This window comes from Pelodiscus sinensis, chromosome 8 (assembly GCF_052426305.1).
Source record: "Pelodiscus sinensis isolate ZL-2025 chromosome 8, ASM5242630v1, whole genome shotgun sequence".
Classification (NCBI taxonomy): domain Eukaryota; kingdom Metazoa; phylum Chordata; order Testudines; family Trionychidae; genus Pelodiscus; species Pelodiscus sinensis.
Window position 1 is genome coordinate 5,882,735 of NC_143059.1, and position 6,000 is coordinate 5,888,734.

Below are 6,000 nucleotides of genomic sequence, written 5' to 3' on the forward strand. Positions count from 1 at the left end.
CTGTTCTATTCTTTCCTTTTCCACACACAGCTGGAGTGCCTTCCTGCAACAAGACTGCTCAAACTGCTGCCCGTGAGGCATCTGTGTATACTGTTTTCTTTTAATGCAGTATTTTAGTTTTGTATCAAAACTCTTAGCATCAGTCATATTTCGGAAAGTCGCATCCAGATTACTATCCCAGGACCGCTCCTGTTTTTTAATCCCCATTAAGTCTGAAACTGTTTTTTTTATTAAGCCTAGAAGCACCAACCAAATAAGCAGAGTTACCCGCAGATTGTTACTGTATCAATATTTTTACACATTTTTAATATTTTTTTGTGTGTGTGCATTTTATCCCACTGCTAACCATGTATTACCTTTGGTTAGTTTGCTTCATAGGAATGGAGAGCCAGATACACAAAGCTATTACTTCAGACTCAGTCTCGCAAAGGAACAATATACCAGGTTGCTAACTGTACATGAACACAATACAGGTATCCCAGAATGCACAGCGGCAGAATTTTACATGGGGGGGGGGGGTGTCTTCTCAGAATACGGTGAGCTTATTTTAAAAAAACAAGTGCAGTGCTGCGTGGACCCAATGATTCATAAGGGAGACAGCTCAATTGGGCCTTAAAAAAAGCCGTTGAGATGCGCAGCTCTCAGAATGATCTGGGAGGAGGTGTAGTTCTGTGGGCAAGCTAGTGATAGAACAATCACGAAAATCCACAGAATCAGAATTTCAATAGTTTCCCCCTTTGCAGTGTGGCTGCAGTGAATCGCGATCCCCCCTGTTCTCAGCTCCACCTCCTCCGGAAATGTGGATAATACGTCAACAGCAACAGGTTGAGCAGAGCATCATTCAAACACAGTGGTCCCAAACATGACACCCCTACAGCAGTTAAGTAAATATGTGAGGAAAAATGCTTAGCATCGTCTTTAATTACACTTGAACACTGGCATGGCGAACACGCAGCCCTCACCAAGTGAAATGGTGGCCCTTGACCGACAGCGCTGTAGAACTGTGGGAGGTTCAGAACATGAAACCTGATTAATTTTTTGAAAGTTATTGATCACCATAAATGGAAGAGAGGAGCTCTTCAAGCTGATTGGCCATTATTGGTGAAGGGAAAAAAAAAGCAGTTCAGTGGTACGGTCAGCTTTGTTTATTATGCCAAAAAAGTTGTGATGAGGCAATAGGCTAAGACAGCAGCATTCAGCCAGAAATTACCGGAATCCATCCACAAAGAGTATGACCATAGTTACATGACGTACATTGCATAACGATACTAACGACAGTCCCATGGCTGTGTATTACAAAACCTTTGTTTTTACTTTGATCATCATGGGTTTTAGGCATCCATGGAGAGATAAGGAATACTGACACGTAGCTGAAGTGTGGCAGGATACCACCACGGAGGACCTGGTTAAACACAGCACCGGGTCTGCTGTAATAAGTAAGCCCATGAACTGAATGTTGCAAGGCTGGAGAGGATGCACACTGAGCGTCAGGATGTAGTTGAAGATTTGGGGCACGTACCATGTGGCTTCTGCGTGGAGAAATGAGAAATAAACAAGTGGGTGCCGTGAAGATGGCAGACAAGGTGCTAGTTCCCCCATGTCTCAATTGACCACTGACCACTGAATGCAGAGCTACAATCAATCCGGCTGATGTGCATGTTCGTATTGTTAAAATAGGTACTAGGCTTATAAGAATGTGGTTAGACTTAATTGAATGTCTTTATTGAATGCTACATGTATTGATCTCGCTCATAAGATCTGTATCGTATAACGCCTGGTAATATTTAAGCATTTCTATTGTAAGCCTCAGTGACTGTGTAAATCAGCAGACAGGAGAAAGACATTAACTAGTGAGAAGTGCTGGTCTCCTAGGCTACCTATACACCGCACAGTTATTTCGGAATAAGCTATTCCGGAATAGTTATTCCGAAATAGTTTATTTTGAAATAGCACATCTACACTGCAGGGAAGCCTCAAAATTAATCCAAAGCAGGCTTCCCTAATGTAGACGTGCTATCTCTATTTAGAGCCCCATGAGAGATAGCTTAGAATGGCCCAGGTGAGGGGCTATTTAAAAATAGCAGAAGTGGAGCATCTACACACACCTTATTTCTGAATAAGCCGTCCGTTACTTCGAAATAACTATGCGAGCGTCTACACAGCAATTCCGTTATTTCGAAATAATTTCAAAATAACAGATGGTTTATTCCGACTTCTGTAAACCTCATTCTATGAAGAATAACGCCTATTCCGAAATAGCAATTTCGAAATAAGGCGTGCGTAGGCGCTCACCACCCTACAAACATTTTGCCAGCAGCCTGCCTTGCACAGAGATGGGCGAGTGTGCCACAGATGAGGACGAGCGCGAGTGTCTAGCCACCATGTCCTAGACAGAAACACAACACAGCTGTTGACTTTGCTGAACAAACATTTTCCGTCCTACGCATCAAAGCGAATTACCCGAGGACTACCAGAGAGCAGTGTCTTTTTGTTCTGAAGCAATGCATCTCTGCGTGAACGTATGATTCAAACCATGCTGGTATTTAGCCCTTTCCTCAAATACATAGCGACATCATTGTGCGAGCCCAGGACGGCCTGTTTGGAACATGTGTTGGTGGGAGAAAGGGCTTTCAAACAATACGCAGCTGGACCCATTTCCAATGACACTGTGTTGTTATCGTTTCCACCAGCTGAAGGACCTAAGGCTGGGTTTGGGACAGCAAATTCTTCCTGCCGGTCTGCAGAGAGTGACACCGCTGGATTTCTGATTCGGTTGAGGTTTATGAATCAAGGAAATCTCTCTGACCTCTCTCATTCTGTCAACAAGTTAGCAACAGACTTTACCACATCATGCTCCCAGGCTCACTAGTTTTATTGGATCCGCTCAAGCACTAACATATTTTGAGGCACTCTTCCCTGCGTATACAAGTCCTTAGAAGGGCTCCTGGGCTAACAGTGTCACTTTGGTCAACCTGGGACAAGAGCTGTGTGAGAACTGAAACCAGATCCTGCTCCAGAGTGGGAATGACGTGGATGGGGGGCCACGGCTCCCTGATGATTTCTCCTGGGCCACCGAGACAGGCCAAAGCAAGTGAGGGCAGCTCTCGTTTGTGGACACAGAGAAGCAAGTCCCGGGAAGGATTTTCCCAGAACCTCTGGGCTGCCTCCACAAGAAAGTGGAGTTTGTAATAACGTGTCCCCTAAAGCTGTGACAGTATCGACTCTCTGTGCCTTACGCAAGGAGTCACTCTGAGGCGCCACGTCTCTTTCCTTTTCTCTTGCCTCGTGCCAGGGAGCTTGGAGGGCTGCCTGCCTTGCAGCCGTTGCTTCTTCGGCGGTGATGCCTCCATCTTGCAGGCTGCAGGGTTGGGGGGACCTAGGCTCTCCCTGTCAACCCGGCCTAGTGAGCAAAGCAACCCTGAAACAGAGGCCTTCTGGCCGAGGGTCTAAATCCACTGTCCTGTTGTGTGTTGTGGCTTGACCCAGGTGGGCATCCTGCCGTGCCCTCACGTTCCTCTGGGCGGGCAGCTGCCAGTTTGGCCAGGCCTAACCCAACAGTGTCTATTGTTCAGTCATTCACTCACTCGCTCCTGGGTCTCCTCAGCAGTCCCCTCTGGACAGGGAGGCGGCGCGTCTTGCTCCGTCCTAGCAATGCTGCCTTCGGGCAGGGAGGTGGTTGGTTCCTGCCTCTTTGCCCGTCAGCCCTGAACTGACCCAGGTTTCCTCCTTTTCTACTCCCTGCAGGCCTGGCATTGGCGGCAGGGATAACGGGATGGCGAGAGCTGGGCCCATAGGTTCTCTTTAACCCTTCACATGCCCCTTTTTATGTTTAAATCAGAGGTTTCGGTATCAGCAACGCACACGAGCTCTTCCACGAGGATGCCTTTATTTCACCCTGCGCAGCAGAGTGGCGACGCCGAGAAGGCTTAAATGATGCTGAAATTCAAACACTCTCTGGCCAAGTGTCCCGTGATGACATCAGCAGGACCAGCAGCCCCACTGGGCCCCTGGACAAAGGGGGGGAGGGAGACAGCTCTGCACTCCTGAGGGGGTGGGGCTTCACACAGGGGCGGGGCTGGGACAGCCAGCCCTCAGTGGCTCCTCCCCCCGCAGCCCTCACAGCCGCCTGGAGCGCGCCACTCCGGCAGCAATTTAAAGGACCTGGGCTCTGACCGCCACTGTGATAGCAGTGGTGACCAGGGTCCTGGCCCCTTTTGAATTGCCAGGCCCTCGGACAATGGCCCCCCTTCCCCTTGCCTGACTGAATCTCCTCATGAGATTTAACTGTGGCCCTTTTTTTTTTTTATTTTGGTTACTTAATAGATTACAAGCTGACGTGAATTGGTGTCTGTTCTCCATGTCCAAAGCCAGGATCAGACATTGTTCTTGGCATTTCTTCAAAAGGATCCTTAGTTTATACTTCAAAAGGATACAGAAGTGACATATAATTACGGGAGACCATGAACAAGCACACAGAGTACATTCAGAAGCTACTGCAAAGGGACAGGCTGGTTGAGGCCTATGGTATAGAAATGTTTATTCCAGTAATGTTTAAGCCCAAGAGAGAGACAGACAGAGAGACACAAACGGGAGGGCATTCACAGCTGCTCAAGGACTAGAGGGGATTTCAGGGAAGGAAAGATTTAAAAGAGAGGTGAAAATATAAAACTTGACCCAAAACTGATAAAAAGGGGACCATGACAATCACAAAGAAGTATTTGAAAGAGAGAAATGTCACACAGGGAATGAAGTGCAAGGATGCATAACTAAGAGTCGTGGGAACATCATGGCCAGACTGGGTCAGAGGCTAAGGACACCATGCCTGCCCATCCTGGCTAGTAGCCATTGATGGACCCACCCCCCGTGAATTTATCTAGCTCTTTTTAAAAGCCTGTTAAAATCCTGGTTTTCACAACATCCTCTGGCAAGGAGTTCCACAGGTTGACTATGCGTTGCGTGAAGGAATAGGGAGGAAAGTAAGGAAAAGAAAGGATTGGGTGGGATTTCCTAACTGTAAGATCTGTTTGCCTGGGGCTAAAGAATCAAAAGGCAAAAGATTCATTGCACCTTTCTACCCCACCCCTGTCCACAGCTCCTGGGAGCTAGAGGAATGTCATTCCATATCCCATCCAGTTTTAAATAACGTATGCAATAGAGTTCCCACCTCTTTCTTTGTGTTTCACAGGGCTGGCCTTACCATGAGGCGCACGGAGGCGGTCGCCTCAGGTGCCAGACTGTGCCAGTCTGCTCCCAGACGTAAATTAGCGTATGCTGTTTGAGTGCTTTGCTGACGCTGAACAACGTCACTTTGGCAGGACAGTCTGGCTACAGCTTGGCTTGATACAGTAAGACCTGGCAATCGGAATGGCCATGCTGAATACAGCGAGGGCTGTTGCTAACTCGTCAATGTTTACAGCTAGCAGATGAGTAAAAAGCAAGGGAACATTAAAACCATACATGCTTTAGTGAATAATTTTGTACCTCAAAGAAATGTACCACATGAGAGAGATTTTTAATATATAGGGCCTGACCAAATGCATGATCCTTTTTGGTCAAGTTCACGGTCATAGGATTTAAAAAATACTAAATTACACTATTTCAGCTATTTGATCCCAAAATTCAGCATTGTAACCGTAGAGGTCCTGACCCAAAATGGAGTTGGGGCGGTGACAAGGTTACGGGGGGACAAAGGAGGTTGTGGTGCTGCTACCCTTACTTCTACATTGCAGCAGCCTCCTCTATCTCCTCCCAACCCCGCTGCCTCTGATAGAGCCCTGAGTCATACCGTGGCTAACACCTGTCACAGCAAGGAAGCAAACCATTCCAAAACCAAAAAGTATCTGAGACTGTGGAAGATTTACATCACACAGCAATAGAAGTACCACAGAAAACAAAGCATTCAGCTAGCAGCGGGTTGCAAAGGCATGCAGGTGATGAATGCTTTGCGGGAGAAAACAGGAGTAAGCATAGGGTAACGTACGTACTTAATGTGCAGCATAG